Here is a 24,951-nt window from a genome sequence, read left to right on the forward strand (position 1 = left end):
CCTAAAGCAATCTACACGTTTAAGGCAATCCCTATAAAAATACCATCATTTTTTTTTCAAAGAAATGGAACGAATAATCCTAAAATGTATATGGATTCAGAAAAGACCCAGAATATTCAGAGGAATTTGAAAAAGAAAGCCAAAGTTGGTGACATCACAATTCCAGACTTCAAGCTCTATTACAAAGTTGTAATCATCAAGAGAGTATGGTAGAGGCACAAAAACAGACACATAGATCAAAGGACCAGAATAGAGAGCCCAGAAATAGACCCTCAACTCTATGGTCAACAAATCTTTGACAAAGCAAGAAAGAATTTCCAGTGGAAAAAAAGACAGACTTTTTTGTTTTAGCCTAGGAATAAATCTAACTCAGTCCCTAATGATTCAAAAGCAAAATAAGACATCTCATTGGTTGGGTCAAGATAAATAATACTGCAGTGTTGTTCTATGGTGGCAGATGATAGCTACATTTGTGGTGAGCATAGCATAATTTATAAAATTATTGAATCACTATGTTGTACATCCAAAAATAATGTAACATTGTGTGTGGACTGTACTTAAAATTTAAGTTAGTAAATTTTTGTTATTTAACAAATTAATCCTGGGGATAAAATGTACAGCGTGATGACAGGTAACACTGCTGTGGGATATATAGAAAATTTGTAAGGTAAATCTTAAGAAATCATATTACAACAATTTTTTTCTCCTTTTTTCTTTCCTTCATCTTTTCCTTTTATTGTATCTATATGAGAGGATGGAAAGTCAGCTGAACCTACTGTGGTAAACATTTCTTAATATATATAAATCAAACCATCAAGCTGTATGCATTAAATTTTTACAGTAATAGGGACACCTGTCTGGCTCAGTAAGTAGACCCTAAAATTGATTCAAGATTGTGAGTTCATGCCCAATTTGGTGTACAGATTACTTAAAAATAAAATGTTTGGGGTGCCTGGGTGGCTCAGTGGGTTAAAGCTCCTGCCTTCGGCTCAGGTCATGATCTCAGGGTGCTGGGATCAAGCCTCACAGCAGGCTCTCTGCTCTTCAGGGAGCAGCTTCCCCCTCTCTCTCTGCCTACCTCTTTGTCTACTTGTGATTTGATCTCTCTCTCTCTGTCAAATAAATAAATAAAATCTTAAAAAATAAATAAATAAATAAAATGTTTGAAAAACATAGTGGTATATATCCATTCTTTTTCAATGAAACTGAAAGAAAAATGAGTCATGGTTAAATTTCTAATAAGAACTCATTTGTTGCATGTATTTTTCCCTAGTCAGGGATTTGACATGGAGGCTGGGCAGACAGAAGCTGTGAGACTTAGGTTGCAGTGGTGCAGATTCTGAGAGGAGAGGACTGGTGCTAGACTGTGTCCAGCCATGTTGCGCACAGAGTGGCCTACAAGCTGCAGTGGGTCTCTATCCCCACATAAGGTTGAATTGGAGACTGCTGTGATTATCCAAACCATGCTGGAGGAGGAAGAGCTTGAGGCTTTTGGGTTTGAGAGAGAGTAGATGATAGAAGATTCTCCCATGCTTGGAATAGAGAGTCTGTGGACATTCAGTACCATAGACTTCAACAAAAAGCAATATTTACTCCAACTTTTTATTGACTAAAATGGAATGGAAACAACTAGAGGAACAGAAGAAGAAAGATAAATTGGAGAGAAAAAAATAATCCTTAAAAGTTACTAAGGGTAAAAATTCCACTGATGCAAGTAAAAAGAATCCAGTTATGAGAAAGAACAGATGCAGAGATGAATCATACAGTATTTCAGAGGTAATGGCAAAAGAGGAAATTTTGTCTGTGGTTAAATAAATAAATGGAGAATGAGAATGAAAGCTCCTCTTGTAATGTCTTTATAGAGTACCACCAGAAAAATGAAGATTCAAATAGTATAATTAAATATAAATTGCTTCAAATGATTAGGCAGAATACTATTTGTTTTTCAACTCAGTTCAGAATTGTAATGAATAGCCAGTACTATTTCAACAAGCAGAACATTTCATAGAAAGAGTGATACAATGGTACAAAGTGGAAGACATAGTATGGTTTAGGATACTCTGGGAAAATGGAATTAATGGCATTATAGTAGATGAAATGGGATTGGAAAGACAGTTCAGTATATTGCTACAATTGCATTAATGATTCAGAGAGGATTACAGGGACTTTTCTTGTCTGTTGCCCTTTGTCTACACTTCCTAACTAGGTGGCTAAATTCCAAAGATTCACATCAGACATTCCTACTAAATTATGTCATGGGACCCACCAGGAACATTGGAAGGTGTGTAAAGAATATTCAAAAGTGAAAAGGGACACTGAATATTCATCCTGTGGTAATTACTTCAGACACCTGAGACACTGAAAGACACTAATGACACTTGAGACACTGAAAGACTTTGTAACACAGTTATTGGAAATACTTAATAATAGCTGAAGGACACTGAAATTAAGAATATGAGGTGCCATCTGATCAGGGAGTTAAAATGATTCAGTGCAGAAAACAAACTTTTTTTACTGGTATTCCCAGGAGGATGGGCAAGATGGCAGAAAAGTAGGAGACCCTATTTCAACTGGTCCCCTAAAGTGAGCTAATTATCTACCAGAACACTCTGAACATCCATGAAATCAGACTGAGATGTAGGATTATGCACTGCTGGATCTCTATGGGGACCGAAGATACCAATGGAGAGGTAAAGTGGAGTGGGAACACTTGGACTGTTATTGGAGGATAAGCAGAAGGAGAAGGGAGCCACCAGAAGCGGTCCACTGGAAAGCAATACCTCAATACGTGAGTGCCCTGTGGTTGGGGACCAGCATTAACTTGGAGTCTGGTTAAAATCACTCAAAAAGAGCAAAGGATCTTAAGGGGAAACTGGTGGAATTGGGCAGTCATGGGCATGGGCCAGGACGGCCACCACTGGCTACTACACATGCTGGAGAGAGCATGACAGTGCCTCCAGTTCCTAGTCCCTGAGCCCCCAGCTGTGCACTGCTTGCATCATCACTATGATGGGTGCACTCCTGCCTGCACATGAGGGAGTCTGGTGGCCTCTTTCTAGAACAACACCCTTTTGCACTCTGCGTGCACTGCATGACCAGGATATGACCATATTGCCCACCTGTGCCTGAGAGAGCTTGTTGTGGGCACTAGCTGATGGTCTATAGGACAGGCCAAGGGTCTGGGTGCTCCCAGCCTGTGCATGAAGGAACTCAGCATGATCTCTGGTGGAGATGTGACAGCAGTGGCAGCCACATGACTGAGCACAGTGGGTGGCGTTGGCCTTGTCCCCAGACAGCAGTCCTGGCAAAGGCAGCTGCCGGAAATGGGCTCCCTGGACCCATATCACTCAGGGTTTTGGTGAAACAGGGGTTCAGACACAAGCGGATGCTTCAGGTGACCCCTGAGACAGTGGCTGGTGGTGTGCATGACCTGTGGGACATGGTGGTGTTCAGCGGAGTTTACAGAGGGGGAGTCTGTGTGTGTACCACCCAGAGGGGAGCAGACTGAGGCTTCTGAGATGGGGGTCTGGGTGCAGTTTGCTTTCCACTAAACCTCCAAGAAGCTGCAAAAAGCCAAACACACACACACACACACACACACACACACACACACACACACTCACACACACACACACAACCTCCAGAGAACAAAAGCCTGAAAAACTGGTTTCCACAGAGTCCAGCCCCTTGATGGGGGCAGGACCACTCAACCCAAGCAAGACTGACTGAAAAACAGCAGACACATCCTGCAGAAAGTAAGCCAAAAGGATGAGAGGACAGCCACCACAGGGTACCCATAAAATTGTAAAACCCCAACATCAGGAGAAAAAACATATTAAGCTCCCATTACTGCCCTAAAACCTGTATATTTCACAGATACTTTTTTAAATTCATTCTCACAATTCTTGTTCTTTTAATTTCTTTAACATACCTTCCATTATAACTAGAGGTTATTGTTCATTTGTTTGTTTGTTTGTTTTAATAAACATATAATGTATTTTAATCCCCAGGGGTACAGGTCTGTGAATCACTAGGTTTAACAACTAGAGTTTTAAAACCACATATTCCGTAGTAACCTTTTAATTTGAACTTTTTGCATACATACAACTGTGATTTTCTTTTTCTTTTTTTTTCCTTTTTTTTTCTACATATAGACATAAGCTTCAAGATAATCCCTTTTCCCTATTCAATATGACCCTTACATATAAAACAGTTTTAATCTCCCTTTATCTTTGGAAAGTTGTGTCCTTCAACAAAGATATCAAGATACACCCAGGAAGAATCAAAATAAACTTCCTTGCTCACATGGAAGATTCATAACCACCCTCCCAACTTTTTCTTCTGTCAGTGTTTCTGTGTATTTGTTTTTGTTCTTGTATTATATATATTTTATCCTTGGGGTTCATTGTGGCTGGGTTCTTTTTCCTTCTTGTCATTTACTTTTGTGGGTCTTTCATTTGTCCCTTTTTGTTTGTATACCTTATAAATCCTACCTTTGGGGCCCATTCTAGCTGGGTCTTTTCTTTCTTTCTTTTTTTTTTTTCCTGTCTCTCTCTCTCTCTCTCTCTCTCTCTTTCTTTCTCTTTGGTGGTGACTTCTGATTGCTCAGAAACACTCCTTGCATTTCTTGCCTTGCCTGGATCACGTGCACCTTGCCTGGAACATGGTTGATATATTCAGCTATACATCCCCTCAACCACCTCTCACCAAAATGACTAGGAGGAGGAACACCCAACAGAGGAAAAATACACAGACTGTGCCCTCTCCACAGAACTATTGGATATGGATATAAACAGTATGTCAGAAAGGGAATTCAGGGTAAAAATTATACAGCCAATGGCTAGGTTGAAGAAAACCATTAGTGGCAACATAAAATCTCTAAGGGTGGAAGTGAGAGCCAATCTGGGAGATATAAACAAGAACTTTAAAAGGCAGTCTTAGCTCAAATTTAAAACAACTTTCAGGACTGGATTCCTCAGAATTTTCTAGTATCCTGAAAATCTCCATTTTCTCTTACCTTTTTTTGTTCTACGTGAACTGGTGGCCTGGGCATTAATTTGACTGCAGTGATTGGAACCTGAACTCTAATCATCAAGCTCAGGATAGATGTCTTTAATTGGTCAGTCAAAGCCAGTTTTATATCATCTTATCACAGCAATTACTATTGATCAGAAAAATGTGGAAAGAGCAGGTGGTAAGAGAACTGGAAAACTTGATCATCCACAAAAATCATTCCCAAGATGATTGGTTAAGATTAAATTTTTTAAAAAAAATTAGACTTTGGGCACCTGGGTGCCTCAGTCAGTTAAATGGCTGCCTTCGGCCCAGGTCATGATCCCAGGTCTTGGGACAGAGTCCCACATTGGACTCTCTGCTCAACAGGGAATCTGCTTCTCCCTCTGCCTCGGTTGCTGCCCCCACCCCCACTTGTTCTCTCTCTCTCTCTCCGTCAAATAAATAAATAAAATCTTTTTAAAAATTTCATCCCTAAGGAATTAATGAAATTATTAAAATCTAGGTTTATGAAAGGGAAGTAAAAGTATCAAGAGATATGTCATTAGTGATAAAGATATGTTAGATTGAAGTGATCGTATTGATCATGTTTGTCTCATGACAGATATAGAAAAAATGGAGATTTTCAAGACACTAGAAAATTCTGAGGATTCCAATTCTGAATGTTTGTTTTTGTTTTAATTATTGTATATGGATTATTTAGTTTTTATGTGTTGAATTGTGTTAATTTTTCAAATGTTTTGAATACTGAAACTTTATTGGATATGTCATTTGCAAATAACTCCCATTCTGGAGGTTACTTTTTAGCTTGTTGATTTTTCCTTTGCTATGCAGAAGCTTTTTATTCTGATGTAGTCCTAATAGTTTATTATTACTTTTTTTTTCCTTACTTCAGCAGACATGTCTAGAAATATACTGTTATGGCTGAAACTAGAAACCTTACTACCTATGTTCTTTTCTAGGATTTTTGTTTCAGGTCTCACATTTAATTCTTTAATCCATTTTTAATTTAAATACACGGTGAACAAAGTGGTCCAGTTCCATTCTTTGCACATAGCTGACCAGTTTTCCCAATCCTATATGTTGAATAGATTCTATATAGTCCCATTGGATAGTCTTTCCTGCTATGTCAATAATTAATTGAACATTATAATTGTGACTTTATTTCTGGGTTTTTTTATTCTGTTCCATTGATCGATGGTCTACCTCTGTGCCAGTACTATACTGTTTTATTATACCTTTGTAATATAACTTGAAGTTTGGAATTGTGAAATCTCCAGCTTTGTTTTCCTTTTTCAAAACTGCTGCGACTATCTGGGGTCTATTGTGGTTCCTTATTTGTTCTATTTCTGTGAAAATTCCTGTTGGCATTTTGATAGGGATTATATTAAATGTGTAGATTGCTATGGGTATTGTACACATTTTAAAAATATGTGTTCTTCCAATCAATGAACAAAGAATGTCTTCCTATTTCTTTGTGATGTCTTCAACCTCTTTTATCAATGTTTTATAGTTTTCAGAGTACAGAACTTTCACTTCTTTGGAGCTATGTTATTAATTTGGGTGCAATTATAAATGGAGTGGTTCTCTTAATTTCTCATTCAACTAGTTCATTGTTAATGTGTGGAAATGCAACAGATTTCTGCACATTGGTTTCGTACACTGCAACTTTCATAGATTTATTTGTCAGTTCTAGTAGATTTGGGGATAGTCTTTAAGGTTTTTTGACATATAGTATTGTGTCATCGAAAATAATGAAAGTTTTGCTTCTTTGTTACCAATTTGGATTATTTTCATTTCTTTTGTTGTCTAATTGTCATGGATAGGACTTCCAGTACTATGCTGAATAAAAATGGTGAGAGTGGACATCCTTATCTTGTTCCTGACCTTAGAGGGAAAGCTCTTAGTTTTCTCCCACTGTATACCATGATTTCTATGGATGTTTCATATATGTTCTTTATTATGTTGAGGTATGTTCCCTCTAAATCTACTTTGGTGAGGTTTTTTTTTTATCATAAATGGATATTGTACTTTGCCAAATAGTTTTTTCTGCATCTATTGAAATGATCAAATGGTTCTTATGCTTTCTCTTATTGATGTAATGCATCACATTGATTGATTTCTGTATGTCAAACTACACTTACATCCCAGGCCTAAACCCCACTAGCTGGTGGTGAATGAATTTTTTAATGTATTGCTGGATTCTGTTTGCTAGTATTTTGTTGAAGATATTTGCTTCTATTTTCAAAAGGCATATTGCCCGTAGTTCTCTTTTTCACTGGTGTCTTTCTCCGGTTTTGGTGTCAAGGTATTTCTGGCCTCATATAATTAATTTGGAAGTTCTATTTCCACCTTTATTTTTTTGGAATAGTTTGAGAAGAATAGCTATTAACATTACATTAAATGTTTTGGTAGAATTAGTCTGTTTAAACATCTAGTGCTGGGCTTTCCTTGTTGAGATTTTTTTTTTTGATTAATGATTCAATATCATTGTAGATAATTGGTCTATTCAAATTGTGTATTTCTTCCACCTTTAGTTTTAGTAGTTTATATGTTTCTAGGAATTTATCCATTTTTCCAACTTGTCCAACTTTTTGGCGTATAATTTTTCATAATATTCTCTTATAATTGTTTCTATTTCTATAATGTTTGTTGCTATACATCTTTCATTTGTAATTTTATTGATTTGAGTCCTTACTCTTTGCTTTTTGATAAATCTGGATAGAGATCTATGAATTTTTTATCTTTTCAAAGAATCAGCTCCTGGTTTCATTTATCTTTTCTATGTTTTTAAATTTATTTAAATTAAATTAATTAACATATAGTGCATCATTATTTTCAGAGGTAGAATTTAGTCACTCATCAGTTGCATATAACACCCAGGGCTCATTTAATCAAGTGTCTTGATGTCCATCACCCAGTTACCCAACCCCCTCTCCTAACTCCCCACCTGCCACCCTCTGTTTGATTCCTATAGTTAAAATCTTCTTATTGTTTGTCTCTCTCTCTGATTTCATCATATTTTATTTTTCCCTCCCTTCCCCTATGACCCTCCACTTCGTTTCTCAAATTCCTCATATGCATGAAATCATATGATAATTTTCTTCTCCGGTTGAGTTATTTTTGATTATCAAAATACCTTCTAGTTCAATCCACATAGTTGCAAATGGTTAAGATTTCTTTTTTTATGGCTGATATATATATATATTATATATATAAAATTATCTGATATATATATATATATATATATATATATATATATATATATATATACCACATCTTCTTTATTCAGACATTTGTCAATGGGCATCTCAGTGCTACCCATATACTGGCTATTGTGGCTATTGCTTCTATAAAAATTGGGGTGCTGGGGTGCCTGGGTGGCTCAGCGGGTTAAAGCCTCTGCCTTCAGCTCAGGTCATGATCTCAGGGTCCTGGAATTGAGCCCCGCATCAGGCTGTCTGCTCAGCGGGGAGCCTGCTTCCCTTCCTCTCTCTCTGCCTGCCTCTCTGCCTACTTGTGATCTCTCTCTGTCAGATAAATGAATAAAAAAAAAATTGTGGTGCTGATGTCCCTTGGGATTATTATGTTTCTATCCTTTGGGTAATATGGGTAATATAGGTAAATACCTATTAGTGCAATTTCTGGCTTGTGGGTAATTCTCTTTCTAACTTTTTGTGGAAACTCCATACTGTATGCCAGAATGGCTGCACCAGCTTGCATTCCCACAACCAGTGTAAGAGGGTTCCCATTTCTCCACATCCTCTCCAACACTGGTGTTTCCTAAAGCTGTTAACTTTACTCATTCTGACTAGTGTGAGGTGGTATCTCCTTGTGATTTTGATTTGTATTTCCCTAATGCTGAGGTATGTTAAAGGTTTTTTTCATGTGTGTGTTGGCCATTTGTATGTTTTCTTTGGAGAAATGTCTATTCAAGTCTTCTGTCCCTTTATTTTTTATTTTTTATGTGTTAATTTCTTGACTGGATTATTTGTTTTTTGGGTATGGATTTTGATAAGTTCTTTATAGAAGAACTCATAGAGCTTATTTTGGATACCAGCTCTTTATCTGATATGTCACTTACAAAAGAAATTCTCTCATCCTCTCTTTTCTTTTGGTTTTGTTGACTGTTCCCTTTGCTGTACAAAAGCTTTCTTATCTTGATGAAGTCCCAATAGTTCATTTTTGTCTTTCAAGATGTGTCTAGCAAAAAGTTGTTGTGTCCAAGGTCAGAATTTGAGGCCTGTGTTTTCCTGTAGGATTTTGATGGATTACTGTCTCACATTTAAGTCTTTCGCCTATTTTGAGTATATGTTTGTATGTGGTATAATAAAATGGTCCAGTTTTATTCTTCTGCATTCTACTCTCCAATTTTCCCAGCACCATTAATTGAAGAAACTGCCTTTTTTAATTGGATATTATTTTTTAAAGGTTTTTATATATTTATTTGAGAGGAAGAGAGAGAGAGAGAGAGAGAGCATGAGAGGAGAAAGGATCAGAGGGAGAAGCAGTCTCCCAGTGCGCTATAAGCCTAGTGTGGGACTCAGTCCCAGGACTCCAGGATTATGACCTGAGCCAAAGGCAGTTACTTAAACTGAACCACCCAGGCATCCCTCCATTGGATATTCTTTCATATTTTGTCAAAAATTATTTGACCATAGAGGTGAAAGTCCATTTCTGGGTTCTCTATTCTGTTCCATTGATCGATATGTCTGATTTTGTGCCAGTTTCACACTGTCATGATGATTACAGCTCTGCAATATAGGTTTGTAATATAGCTTGAAGTTAGCTGTGATGCCCTGACTTTGTTGGGTTTTTTGGTTGTTCTTTTGTTGTTGTTGTTGTTTTGTTTTGTTTTGTTTAACATTCCCCTAGCGATTAGGGGTCTTTTCTGGTTCCACACAAATTTTAAGATTATTTGTTCCAGCTCTGTGAAAAATATTCCTGGTATTTTGATAGAGATTACATTGAATACGTAGATTGTTCTGTGTAGCATAGACATTTTAACAATGTTTATTCTTCCAATCCATGAGCATGGAGTATTTTTCCATCTCTCTGTGTCTACCTCAATTTCTTTCATTAGTGTTCTATAGTTTCAGAGCAAAGATCCTTCCCCTTTGGGGTTAGGTTTAAGGCTGATATCTTGTGCTTTTTGGTACAATTGTAAATGAGATTGATTCCTTGATTCTCTTTCTTCTGCCTCATTTTTGGGTATAGAAATGCAATTGACTTCTGTGAATTGATTTTATATCCTGTCACTTGCTAAATTCCTGTATGAATTCCAGCAATTTTGGATTGGAATCTTTGGGGTTTTCCATATAACGTGCCATGCCATCTGTGAAAAGTGAGAGTTTGACTTCTTTGTTTCCATGAATATTTTTTAAAAGATTTTATTTATTTATCTGACAGAGAGAGAGAGAGATCACAAATAGGCAGAGAGGCAGGTGGTGGGGGGGAGCAGGCTCCCTGCTGAGCAGAGAGCCTGATGTGAGGCTTGATCTCAGGACCTTGAGATCATAACCTGAGCCAAAGGCAGATGATTAACCCATTGAGACACCCAGGAACCCCTCCATGAATATTTTTAATTCTTTTTTTTCAATTTCCTGGTTGACCAATTCATTCTTTAGTAGGATGCTCTTTAGCTTCCATATATTTAAGTTCTTTCCAAATTTTCTCTTGTGATTGAGTTCCAGTTTCAAAGCATTGTGGTATGAAAATATGCAGAAAGTGATCCCAATCTTGTAGTACAAATTGAGATCAGTTGAAGTTTTAGTACAATTTTTAGTTGTACTAAACTACTTGTAGTTTAGTACAAGTTTTAGTACAACTTAAATCAGGTGAGACCTGATTTGTGACCCCAGATGTGATCTATTCTGGAGAATGTTCCATGTGCACTTGAGAAGAATTTGTATTCTGTTGCTTTAGGATGAAAAGTTCTGAATATAACTGTCAAGTCCATCTGTTCCAGTGTGTCATTCAAAGCCCTTCTTTCCTTACTGATTCTCTGCTTGGATGATCTGTCCATTGCAGTGAGTGGGGTGTTAAAATCGCTACTATTATTTTATTATTATCAGTGTGTTTCTTTAATCTTGTTATTAAATGGTTTCTATAATTGATTGTTGGCATGTTAGGGGCATAGTTATTTACATTTTTTAGATCTTCTTATTGGATAAATTCCTTTATTATGATATAGGACCCTTCTTCAACTCTTATTACTGTGTTTGGTTTAAAATCTAATTTGTCTGATATAAGGATTGTTACCTTTCTGTTGACATCTATTACAATGATAAATGGTTCTCCATCTCCTTACTTTCAATTTGGAGATGACATTGGTCTAAAATGAGTCTCTTACAAGCAGCATATTAATGGGTCTTGCTTTTTTTTAAGATTTTTGTTTATTTATTTGATAGAGAGAGAGGGAGAACAATTAGGGAAGTAGCAGTCCAAGGGAGAGGGAGAAGCTCTGCTCTTCCTCCTCTGCAGTGAGCCTGATGTAAGGTTTGATTCTAAGTCCCTGGGATCATGATCTGAGCCAAAGGCAGATGCTTAACTGACTGAGCCTCACCAGGTCCTGGCTTATTATTTTTTTTAATCCAATCTGATACCCGATGTCTTTTGATAGGAGCACTTAGCCCTTTTACATTCAGAGTAACTTTTTTCCCCCTTTTTTAATGTCATATTTGTGACCATACAGAACCTTATTAGTTTTTTATATAGTGTTCCATGATTTATTATTTGCATATAACACCCAGTGTTCACTGCAATACATGCCCTCCTTATGAATTTAGTGCCACAGTATTATCTGTAAATTCACCATATCTTTATACTGACTCTCTACCTTTCTTGTCTATGTTACTTTGGGTTCTCTCTTTGCTTAAAGCTTCCCCTTTAATATTTCTTGCAGGAATTATTTAATGACCACAAATTCTTTTAGGTTCTATTTGTCCTGGAAGTTCTTTTTCTCTTCTTCCTTCTGAATGACAGCCTTGCTGGGTAAGTTATTCTTGGCTGCATTTTATTCTCATTTATGTCCCATGCCAATCCTTCTGGCCTGTGAGGTCTCTGGATAAGTTTGCTGTCAGCCTTAGGTTTCTACCTCGGTAGCATAAGGACTTCTTGCCTGAGCTGCTTTCAGGATTTTCTCTTTGTCTCGGAAATTTGCAAGCTTCACTATTATATGTTAAGGTGTTGACCTGTTTTTATGATTTCAATGGGGTTTTCTGTGCCTCCTGGGTTTGAATTCCTGTTTCCTTACCCAGATTAGGTATGTTCTCTGCTATGATCAGATATATTTTCTGACCCTTTTCTTTCCTCACCTTCTGGGGCTCAATTATTCTAATATTGTATTGCCTTATGGTATTGCTGGTCTCTCAAATCCTCCCCTATTGATCCAGTTGTTTTTTATCTCTCTTTTTTTCTCATTTTCTTTATTCTCCATCATTTTATCTTCTATATCACTGATCTTCTCTTTTGCCTCATTTATCCGAGCAGTTAGAGCCTCCCTTTTTTATTGCATCTCAGTAATACCCTTTCTTAAAAAGATTTTATTTATTTGCAGACAGAGATCACAAGTAGGCAGAGAAGCAGGCAGACAGAGAAGAAGGGAAGCAAGTGCTCCACCGAGCAGAGATCCCGACATGGGGCTTGATCCCAGGACCCCGGGATCAGGAACCGAGCTGAAAGCAGTGGCTTAACCCACCCAGGCACCTCCCTTTTTTTTTGTTTTGAACTGATCAGATTTTAGGTTTTGTTTGTTTGTTTGTTTCTCCAGAAAGGGATTCTCTAGTGTCTTCTATGCTTTTTCAAGCCCAGCTAGTATCTTTATAATTGTTATTCTGAATTCTAACTCTGATATCTTACTTATATCCATAATGATTTCGTCTCTGGTATTTAGTGCTGCCTCTTGTTCTGTTTTCTGGTATAGGTTTTTCCATCTTGTCTTTTTGTCTACAGAAGAATAGATGAATGAAGGAACAAAATACAAAAGTATCAACCACGAATACAGCAAAATAAACACTAAACAAATCAGAACAGATTAGAAATGAAAAAGGGGGAAAAAAGAGTGAATATAATTGAAGAGGTGGGCAGAATAGAATAATACACTAGATCCTGGGTGTACTTTGGTCTGTTTGTTAGAATAAATTAGATCCCAAAATTGTATAGAAAGAAAAACACACGTATATGAAAATAAAATTGAATATAATGAATCGAAGCCTGCATGTATGTATGTGTGTATATATATGTGTGTGTATATATGTGTGTGTGTATAAAATATCTGTGTATGTATATATATATATATGAAATATAAATAGAAAAATGAAAATTTAAGCAGACTAAAAAAAGTTGTTAAAATAAGAAACTAGGTGAAAAAGAAAAAAAAAGGAAAAAATTAAACTGATAGAATAAAGAATCTTGAGAAAGGAGCCCACATTCTATATATTTTTTTCCCCAGTGCTGGAGTTTTGCAGTTCTGTGTAATTGGTAAACTTGATATTAGCCAGATATTCCTGCTGGTCTTCTGAGGGAGGAGCTTGTTGCCCTGATTCTCAGACATCTTTGCGATGGAATCACAGCCCCTTGCCACGGGACTATGCTCAGTGTAAGCAGCTTCAGATTGCTCTATGTGGCTTTTGTTTCCTGAAGGATCCCATACCACTTTAGAGGATGAAAATGTCTATGCCCTGATCTTCAGCCCCAGAGCTGAAAATTTGTGTTCCCCCACTCTTCAGTGAGTCCTCACAGAAAAACAGTAAATCACTCTTGTCTCCCTGGTTTCCCTCTGCACTCTGTGTTCACCCAGCCTGTGACCTAGTATTTTTATCTTAAGCATATGACCCCATTTAGAGTCTCCAAACTTTACAGACCCCTGTGGTGCACACCTGTGCCACTCTTCCCAGAGCAGTGAGGAAGGGGTATTGCCACAGTTCTGCCTCTTGCTGGGCCTCTGCTTAGAGAGCTATCACCTGATCATGCCACGGTTCAGGGTTTATGGCAACACCATGCTTAAATCCCACTCCTAAGCTCACAATTTGCAGCTGGCATCCCAGCTCTGACGTTTGGGAACTCTGCTACAATCAGGAAACCCCTGAGTTCTTTTTGTGATCCCCAGAGATCCTGAAGTCATACTGTCTCAGGGATCCTGAGAACATACTGAGTTGTGTTCATGGGACGCCACCCCACTTCTCCATCTGAGAGCCTTTCAGGCAGAGACACTCCCCACTGGAGCAGATTCCTAAAAGTTCTGATTTTACCCTCCACTTCTATATCACTTTCCACTAGTTTGCTTTTGAAGGCTCTCTACCCCTAGGGTTCATCTTTGGATGACTCACCTCAAATTCACTTCTCCACACCTCCTACCTTCCAAATAGTGGTCACTTTTCTACTTGTAGAATTGCAGCATTTCTTTTCTTAGATCTCTAGTTGAGTTTGCAGGTGTTCAGAATGATTTCATATCTATCTAGCTGAATTCTAGGGACCAGATGAAACTAGAGTCCCTTACTCCTCTTCCATCTTCTTCCTCCCAATCTCTGTCTCCTCACTTTCAATATTCAGGTGTCTTTTAATCCAAAATGAGGCTCTTGTAGTCAGTAGATAAATGGTTCTTATTTTTTAGTCCATTCTGTGATTCTATATCTTTTTTTTTTTTAGAGGGTACTCAATATTTATTTGATTAACAAATGAATCAATTGGAGTTCCAAGAGGAGAAAAGAAATGAGGTAGTCGTAATATTTGAATAAATTTTTAAAAATCTTTGAATAAATAATGGCAGGAAATGTTCAGAACAGATAAAAAATACATATAACATTTTCCAGAAGCCAATGTATTCCAGTTAGGAAAAAAAAATTCACCCCTACGCTCATAAGGACAAAGATTGTTTCTTTTTTTTTTTAATTAATTAATTTATTTATTTTTTTTATTTACAGCATAACAGTGTTCATTGTTTTGGCATCACACCCAGTGCTCCATGCAGTACGTGCCCTCCCTATATCTTTTGATTAGAGTGTTTAGTCCATTTATATTAAATGTAAATTTAATATAAATTGATAAATTTATTGATAAATATGTATTTATTGCCATTTTATTATCTGGCTTATAACTGTTTCTGAGGATTTTCTCTGATCCATTCTTGTTTTTCTTTCATGATGTGCTAGGTTTTTAGTGATATATTTGTATTTCTTTGTCTATTTTTTCGTATTTTTAAAGTTTTTATTCAAATTCCAGTCAATTTACATACAATATATCAGTTGCAGGTGTACAATATACCGATTCAACTCTTCCATACAATACCCAGTGCTCATCATAACAGGTTCAGTTCTTAACTCCCATCACCTCTTTAACCCATCCTCCTATCCACCTTCCCTCTTGTAACCATCAATTGTTCTCTATATTAAGAAACTGTTTCTTGGTTAGCTTCTATCTCTCTCTCTCTCTCTCTCTCCTTTTACCCTTTGCTTGTTTGTTTTGTTTCTTAAAATCAATATATAAGTAAAATCATATGGTATTTGTCTTTCTTTGACTTATTTCACTTAGTATAATACTCTGTTCTCCAACAATGTTGCTTCAAATGACAAGATTCATTCTTTTTAATTCTGTACTATATAAAATATATATACTTCATATATATATATATATATATATATATATACACACACACACACACACTTCATCTTATTGGTGTTTTTTGATTTGTGGTTACTATTAGGTTTGAAGACTACATTGTGTATTTTGATTTGTGGTACTATTAGGTTTGCATACTATTATATCTGCATATAACAGTCTATATTAAGTTGATGGTTGTTTAAATTTAAATCTATTTTTATGGGGTGCCTGGGTGACTGTCATTAAGCATCTGCCTTTGGCTCAGGTCATGATAACAGGGTGCTGGGATCGAGTCCCACATGGTCTCCCTGCTCATCAAGAAGCCTGCTTCTCCCTTTTCCTCTTCCCCTGCCTGTGTCCTCTCTCTCACTGTCTCTCTCTCTCCCTCTCTGTCAAATAAATAAATAAAATCTTAAAATAAATAAACCATTCTTTTCACCTTACCCACCCACATTTTAAATATATTGTGTGATATTTAGAGCATTTTTTTGTGAGTTCCATGACTGAATTTTTAGGAAATACTCATTTTTAATGCTTTTTTGTTTCCTACCTTTATACTGACATTTTGACCTCTAGTTTCTACTCCAAGAGTCCTCTTTAGTATTTTTTGCAGGGCTAGGCTAGTGATTATGAACACCTTTAATTTTTGTTTGTCTAAGAAACTCTTTATCTCTACTTCTATTTTGAATAATAGCCTTGCTGAGTAGAGTATTCTTGGCCACAGATTTTCCCACTCAGCACCTTGAAGATATTATGGCACTCCCTTCTGGCTTAGAAAGTTTCTGCTATAAAATCCCCTGACAGCCTTATGAGGTTTCAGTTGGATGTTTTTGCCTTGTTGCTTTAAAACTTTTTTTTTTAATCACTATACATTTTGTCATTTTAATTATATGTCTTGATATAGAGTTGCTTCTGCTAATTTTGTTTGGGGTTGTTTGTGCCCTCCAGATCTGGATATCTGTTTCCTTCCTCAGGTTAGGGAAGTTTTCAGTAATTCTTTTTCCCAATAAAATTTATGCCCTTTTTTCATTCTCTTCTTCAAGGACTCCAATAATACAAATGTTATTACATTTGATGGATTCACTAATTTCCTTATCTCTATTTTATATTCCATAACTCTTTTCTCTCTCTTTTGTGCAGCCTGATTACTTTCCATTACTCCTCTAGGTCTTATAGTTTATTAATTCATTTCTCTGCCTCTTCCATCCTGCTGTTCATTCCATCAAGTTTATTTCTTATTTCATTTATTAAGTCCTTTATCTCTGCTGTTATTCTTTATTTCACGAGAAGGGTTTCACTAATGTCTTCCACGCTTATCTCAAGTCCAGTGACCAACTTTATGATCATTACTTTAAATATTCTATAAGGCATATTATTTATATATGTTTGACTTAGAACTCTGGCCATGGCCTTATCCTTTTCCTCCATTTGGGACAAATTCCTCTGTCTTCTCATTTTGTGTAAGTCTTTCTGTTCTTAATGATAATAACATTAGGGAGAAGAGTTCTCTAATGCCTTGCAGTGTAGTATCCCCTGTTACCCAAGGCCTAGTTCTTTAGGGAGTGTCTCCAATATGTGCTCCAATATGTACTCTGTTATTGTGTCCAGTCCACTTTATCTTTCAGGTAAATCATCTGTAGAGGCTCTTTTTGCCTGTCATAGGGAGTGCTTAGTCCTGGCCTGAATGTGGTAAGTTTTTACTAGGTGTGCTCTAGTCTGTTTGTGAAATGAGACATGTTGCCATTTCCACAGTAACTGAGGCCCGGTAAACCTTGTGGGTCAGAAGATGCAGTTTTCACAAAGATTTGAGCTGGCCTTCTTGGGAGGGAGCCCTCTGCACTTGGACTATGGCAAGTTTGACTAGTAATGGCAGTTCCACTACAGCACAAGGGCAGGGTACAGGGCTTGGTGTAAGCAAGTTAGGGAGCCAGTGTGAGTTCTGTGCTTATGCTGTGGGATGAAGGTGGTAGATAGCACCTGCTAGTTACTTCATTCCTGGAAGGGTCTCTCCATGAATGTGGCCTCTATGGGACATGTTCTGAGGTGACCAAATAGCCTCCCTACTCTGTGCTTCCAGGTGCTCTTCCGATTGTTGTTTTCATCCTGTATGTCTGGTCTGATTGCCTTGCCTTCACTCCAAGAGCAGTCCCAGTGCCTCCAGGTTCTCTTCAAGCCAAGCCCACTGACCTTTAGAACTCCAGATTTTATGCCCTGTTGGTTACAATAACTCACAAAATTCAGCCTCTTTCACTTTCCAAGCCAATTGCTATGGAGATTCATCTTCCCCATGCACTCCTCTGTGTGTTAATCTATCTCTTGCCCTTCTCCATGACCATGGCTACCTTCCCACTGCAGAGACCATATTCTGTTTTTCTCTCAAACTGTATCTCCACACTTTCTATCTTTGTTGATGTGGTCTCTTCTTTACCTTTAGTTGTGAAGTTTGTTCTGTGAATCTTCAAGTCAATTTATATGTTGTTTAGGATGATTTTGTAGTTATCTAGTTGTATTTGTGGGATGGGGCAAGCTTAGTTCTTCCTACTCCACCACCATCTTCCCCTCTCTCTCAAGGTATCTGTTTTTTTTTTATGAATCCTTAGGTTTCCATCAGGATAAAAATGCTTTTGCACAGCAAAAGAAACAGTCAACCAGACTATAGGCAACCCACAGAATGGGAGAAGATATTTGCAAATGTCATATCAGATAAAGGATTAGTATCCAAAACCTATAAAAAACTTATCAAACTCAACTCCCCAAAAAACACAAAAATCCAGTCAGGAAATGAGAAGACACCTCAGCTGCATTCGCACTGTGGGTGGGAATGCAAGCTGGTACGGCCACTCTGGAAAACAGTACAGAGTTTCCTCAGATAGTTAAAAATAGAGCTACCCTATGACCCAGAAATTGCACTACAAGGTATTTACCCCAAAATACAAATCTAATGTCTGAAGGGGCACCTGCACCACAATGTTTCCAGCAGCAATGTCCACAATAGCCAAACTATGGAAACAGCCTAGATGTCTATCAACAGATGAATGTATAAAGAAGATGTTATATATATATATATATATATATATATATATATATATATATATCAGAAAAGATGAAATCTTACCATTTATAATGACATGGATGGAAATGGAGAATATTATGCTGAGTGAAATAAGTCAATCATAGAAAGACAATTATCATATGGTGTTCACTCATAAAAGGAATATAAGAAACAGTATAGAGGTTCAAAGAGGAAGGAAGAAAAACTGTAATAGGAAGAAATCAGAGAGGGAGATAAACTATGAGAGACTTTTAACTATAGGAAACAAACTGAGAGTTGCTGGAGGGAAGTTGGATGGGGCATGGGGTAATTGGGTGATGGGCATAAGGAGGACCCTTGATGTAATGATGTAATGAGAGGGCCCTTGATGTTATATGCAACTGATAAATCACTAAATTTCTACCCCTGTAGCTAATAACACACTATATGTTACCTAAAATGAATTCAAATAACTCTTAAAGAGGTTATCTGCTTTTTCTAGGAGTTTTGTGAAAGAAGTTCTTAAATTCAAATCAAGAAAAGTCATGATATTTATAAATGAATTTTTCAATGATTACGTTGTATAATGTTTTGTTTTAAAACATGTTTTATAGTAATTGAGTTTTATAATATCTACTTAAAAGTAGTTTCACTTACTTTTTTGTAACTTGAAAACTTAAAGTTTTATGGTTCAATGTGAAATCACTGAATAGATAGAAAGTATCTAAAAAGGATGAAATATTGAAATATTGAAATATTAATTACTGAACATAATTTTATCTATACTTGGCATCTTGTTTTTATATGGCATAGAGAATCTTAACATACTGGGTGTTTTTAAACATGAGAAAATGTACTATGAAAAAGACATATGCCTCTAGAAAATTATGAAATGATGTACTCACAAATTTTGCTACAAAATTTAGTACATGCCAGAGAGTTAACCATTGTTTATGTCCTGGTTTTCTCTACGTAGAAAGGAGAATATTGATTTAAAATTCCAATCAAGAGGCACCTGGATGGCTCAGTGGATTAAGCCACTGCCTTTGGCTTAGGTCATGATCTCAGGGTCTTGAGATTGAGCCCTGCATCAGGCTCTTTGCTCAGCAGGAAGCCTGCTTCCTCCTCTCTCTCTGCCTGACTCTCTGCCTTCTTGTGACCTCTCTTTATTTGTCAAATAAATAAATAAAATCTTTTAAAAAATAAATAAAATTCCAATCAATATACTAGGACTAATAAGGGTAAACAAAGAAAGTCTCTAATGTAAGGCAATTAAGGCTCATTTTTTATAAGGAAAAAGTATGAGGCATGTGTTTTCCTAAAAGGAAGAGCATAATTTTGCCCTAAAGTGAATGAATTGTTGTTCCAAAATGAGAAAGAAGGCAAGAGTAAGACAAAAGCCAAATAGATATAAAGTGGAAAATGTTGTATAAGGATTATGGCAAATAAACCATGGGAAAAAAAAAAAAACTCTATCTTGTGTGTTCAAATGTAAGATTTGGATTAATTTATTTATAATGTTTTTTTAAGATTTTATTTATATATTTATTTGAGAGAAAGATAGCAAGCAAGGAGGGGGTGGAAGGGAGGAGAGAGGGTAAAGAAGAAAATCTCAAGCAGAGTCTGTGCTGAGCATAGAGCCCAACTTGGGGCTTGATCTCACAACCCTGAGATCATGACCTGAGCTGAAACCAAGAGTTGGACACTTAAACAAATGGGCTATCAGGGTGCCCTATTTAAAATATATGTTTAAATTAACCTTAGGATTAATAGTACACTGGTACAAAACTAGATTTCCTTCTCCTTCTATCATATAAAAACAAAGTTTTCTTAGATTATTGAGCTGCTTTTAATAAGAAATTATTAAACAGTTTTACTTTACCTAGTAAGTATTATGCCTGGGAAACCAAGAATTTGATACTTAAAACAATCTCTTGTGCTTCTTGATGTCCTTATTAAGAAAGGTCCTTATTGATTATTTAATATAACTCCTCAAAATTAAAAGCTTTCTATTTTTTTGTTTTACAACTACATAACTTTATGTGCTTGCCTTTGAAATATTTTAATTGTCATTTTGATTAAATGGATAACTAAGTATAGTTTCACAGTGATTTGTGGTCTCATGTACTCAGGGTTCAGACTTTTACATTTTAGCAATTTCCCAAAATCAAATTCTAAATGGAATATTTTTTATCACAAAGTAACTTTCCCAAATGCACCTGGAAAATATCAAAGGATTTGTCTCTTGCCTTATGAAAGAGGTATGGTAAAATAATTAGATTTATTTATGATGATAAATTACATCAGAAGTGGGGCACCTGGGTGGCTCAGTCATTTAAGTGTCTGCCTTTGGCTCAGGTCATGATCCCAGTGTCCTGGGATTGAGCCCCGTATTAGGCTCCCTGCTAAGCAAGAAACTGTCTTCCCCCTCTCCTTTGCCTGCCACTCCCCTTGCTTGTGCTCTCCCTCTCTTTCTCTCTCTGCCAAATAAATAAATAAAATCTTTTAAAATATTATGTCAGGGGTGCCTGGGTGGTGCAGTGGGTTAAAGCCTCTGCCTTCCGCTCAGGTCATGATCCCAGGATCCTGGGATCGAGCCCCACATCGGGCTCCCTGCTCCACAGAGAGCCTGCTTCCTCCTCTCTCTCTGACTGCCTCTCTGCCTAGTTGTGATTTCTCTCTGCCAAATAAATAAAATATTTTAAAAAATAAAAAATAAAAAAATAAAAATAAAATATTATGTCAGAAGCATTGTCAAATAAGAAGTTATAATAAATTTTCTCTATATATGTATGTATATATTAATATGTTTCTAATACAGACATTCTAGAAATTATATGTTCATAGAAGTTTACTTTTCTATTTTCTAAAAAAATTAGGTTTTCTTGTTCTCTAATTATTATCCTTAGATATTGTATGCCACTGAAATAACTGTTTTGTTTTTGTTTTTTTCCTTGTCCAATGAAAGAAGTTTAGCCTAGCCTTTTACATTTATTTGTTATTCAGTTATTTTTTGCTCTGAGTCCTCTCCAAAAGGATTTACAATCAGCTCCAGGCATTAATACTACATGATGATAAAACTGTGACAATTTTGAGACTATGTTTCTGGAATTTCCAGAAGTAATAAGGGAGGTGATGGATCCCTAAAACTACTGACCCAAGTGCTAGCTGAACAAAACTTAATTACATAGGTCTTGGGCGCCTGGGTGGCTCAGTGGGTTAAGCCGCTGCCTTCGGCTCAGGTCATGATCTCGGGGTCCTGGAATCGAGTCCTGCATCGGGCTCTCTGCTGAGCAGAGCCTGCTTCCCTCTCTCTCTCTCTGCCTGACTCTCTATCTACTTGTGATCTCTCTGTCAAATAAATAAATAAAATTTTTAAAAAAAATTTATAAAAAAAAACTTAATTACATAGGTCTTAATAAACTTACGGAGACAATTATAATTAATAAAAACAGTTTTCTTTGAACATTCAGTTTTTTAAGGTTTTATTTTCCATAAAGAAGAAGAACTTTTTCTCTTAAGCTGCATATAAATTATAGCAATTGGGTAAAATATAATTTTGTGGAAAAAGATAAAACAGCTTTTCTCCCCAACTGATTCCTCTGGAATTTGAAAATTCTTATTGAGTATTCTTATTTTTATGGCAATATATTCTCATAAGCTCAACTCTGTTATTATAACAGTATCCAATTTAAAACATTGGTTATATTGACAAAACTCTAAATGGAAGGTCGTATTTGAAAATAAACACACTAAATGAGATATGCCCTGACAGCTTTAAAGAACTAAGTAAGGAGTCAATGCTTGTAACCGTCTTGGGGAAAAAAAAAAACCCTGAATCTTATAAGTTTTTTCATTTTAAAAGTCAATAAGAAAGTCCACTTTCTGGCAAGACCAGAAGTTTCAAGATGAGTTTCAGATCCCAAGAAGAGAGATTATGTATTATAGCTAAATCTATAGGTATTGCAGAAAAATATGTGGCAAGTTTTTGGCTTGACTTGGTAGCCTTAGGAGGTTTTTTAAAAAATCAAAAGATTCCTTATTAAAAGTTCCAATAACAAAAATCCTAGATACACATGTGGTCAGTACCTTTCCTTGCTGCACTTACATAATCACACTAAGTATAACAACTGTGGATTTATTTTGCAAAATAATTATTCTTATTTATTTTGATTGTGTCTGATTGAATGGTGATGACAATAGAAAGAAAATTATGTTTAAATGGAAAATTATAATGTAACTTTGTAAGTTCTTTTTTTTTTTAACTTTGTAAGTTCTATCTTACATTCATTTTGCAGATTCATTTTGCCCATCTTTAACAAATCCTTAAATATTCTAGTTTCTTCCAATATCAGGCTGCAACTGTCTAAATTGACATTTGCATTTTTCTCCCTTCTGACTTAGATCATTGCAAACTAAACTTCCCTTTTCTCAAAGCCTTGAAAGTTGAAGGTGAAAGACTTGATGTAAACCTCAGGGAAATCTCCATAACAGATAATGTACGGCCAAATTTCTTGCGCATTCTGTGTGGTTCACTCAGAAAGTTCACCCAGACATTCAATGCCATCACCACAATCAAACTGCAAAGCAGGAAATCTACTGGACTGGCTCTATTGTACACACAACATCTAAAGATGCTTAGAGATAAACATCTAGAAATCTTCTCAACAGGTTGCCCTCTGGAATCAGAAACTGGGTTTAATATCGATTTTTATTTTTTTTTTATTCTCATAGAAATTCCCCCTCATTAAATGCCCAGTGGCTTGCACCATACAGCACATCCTCTACTACCAAGTGTCAGCAGATGATTAATAAATCTTTAATAAACAAAAGTGACTAACCAAGAAATGGACATAGGTTATTCAAAGGAAGAAAGAATATCTTTTCATTCTTTCTCATAATGTGGGTACTGAAAAAGGTTCTCTGCCTGACCAAATTTTAGTTAAGCTCCTGAAACTTCTCATCAGCCCATCTTCAAAATTCCTTGTAAACTCTTCAGAACGAATGCTGATAAGTTAACATAGAAAGTATCCCACATCCTCCAAATCTTCTCATCCTGGATATTTAATCAGATTTCTCATTTTCCACCATCCTCCAGGTGATTTCTGGTAAGCCTGGCTTGTTTTTAATAATAATCATATTAGATCTGTGTGACCAAAATTTCCTTACAGTTAATTATATTTTGTTTTAGTGATTTTCAATCCATCAACTCCTCTCAGACTCCTAAGCTGTAAATAAATACATGCTTATGCTGTATTCAGAATTGACCCATTTATTTTTTTTCAATATTTTATTTATTTATTTGACAGAGACCACAAACTGGCAGAGAGGCAGGCAGAGAGAGAGGAGGAAGCAGTCCCTGCGCCGAGTGGAGAGCCTGACGCAGGGCTCAATTCCAGGGCCCTGAGATCATAACCCGAGCAGAACGCAGAAGCTTTAACCCACTGAGCCACCCAGGCACCCTTAGAATTGACCCATTTAACCAACACTGAGATCTCTTTTACCCTATTACAATTACAATAGTTCTAAATAAATCTGCTTTTACCACTTTAACTTACTGCTTAGCTATAGATTTTCTCTGACAGTAATCACAAATAATCACCCTAGACTACACTAAAACTCCCTTCCTTACATGTTGATTCAGAGGCACGGAGAGTCCAATGTGGCCAGCTTGCATTCTTGTACTTCATTCAGGAGCATTACTGTTTTATCTCCTGGTGGAAGCATTCTTTCCACAAGAATGATGGCCTGTAAATGACCAGAACACAAAAATCACAGGAATTGGAAGCAAGAATGGTCCTACTCCTATTTTCCTCACTTGATTTCTGAAACTATAAGTTCTGGGGTTTTTTTGTGTGTGTGTTGTTTTTGTGGGTTTTTTTTTCTTTTCCTTTAAACTACGAATTCTGAATATAAAAGAAAGAACACAATATATCAGAAGGTAATTTAGAGAATATACAAACTCCTGAAGGACCTATAGCACTGCAACATATTACCATTTAACCAGCTTTTGTAACTGAGGCTTATAAAGGTTTTTCTACCATTCTATCAATCCAGCTGCTTCTGAATTTGGGGAATGTGGCATGTCCAGTGAATTCTGTGAATACATGTCGATTACTAGACTTCTTGTGCTGTGAAGTGAATTTCTTGATCTGAAACAATACCATCTAAAATACCATGGCAGTAGAAAACTCATTCCATAAGTACAAAGATGGTAGTATTGATTGAAGCATCACATGCAGTAAAAATAAGTTTATATCCAAATGAAGGATGTGCTCAAGTAAGGACAAAATCTGTCCCTTCCTTCA

The 24,951-nt window shown here is 36.4% G+C and overlaps 1 pseudogene; it reads left to right on the forward strand.

Moving 5' to 3' along the window:
- The first annotated feature begins 1,376 nt into the window (after window positions 1–1,376).
- LOC123943502 lies at window positions 1,377–23,455 on the forward strand (annotated as a pseudogene).
- Window positions 23,456–24,951: the final 1,496 nt, after the last annotated feature.

Source organism: Meles meles, chromosome 6 (assembly GCF_922984935.1).
Source record: "Meles meles chromosome 6, mMelMel3.1 paternal haplotype, whole genome shotgun sequence".
In the NCBI taxonomy this organism is placed as follows: Eukaryota; Metazoa; Chordata; class Mammalia; order Carnivora; family Mustelidae; genus Meles; species Meles meles.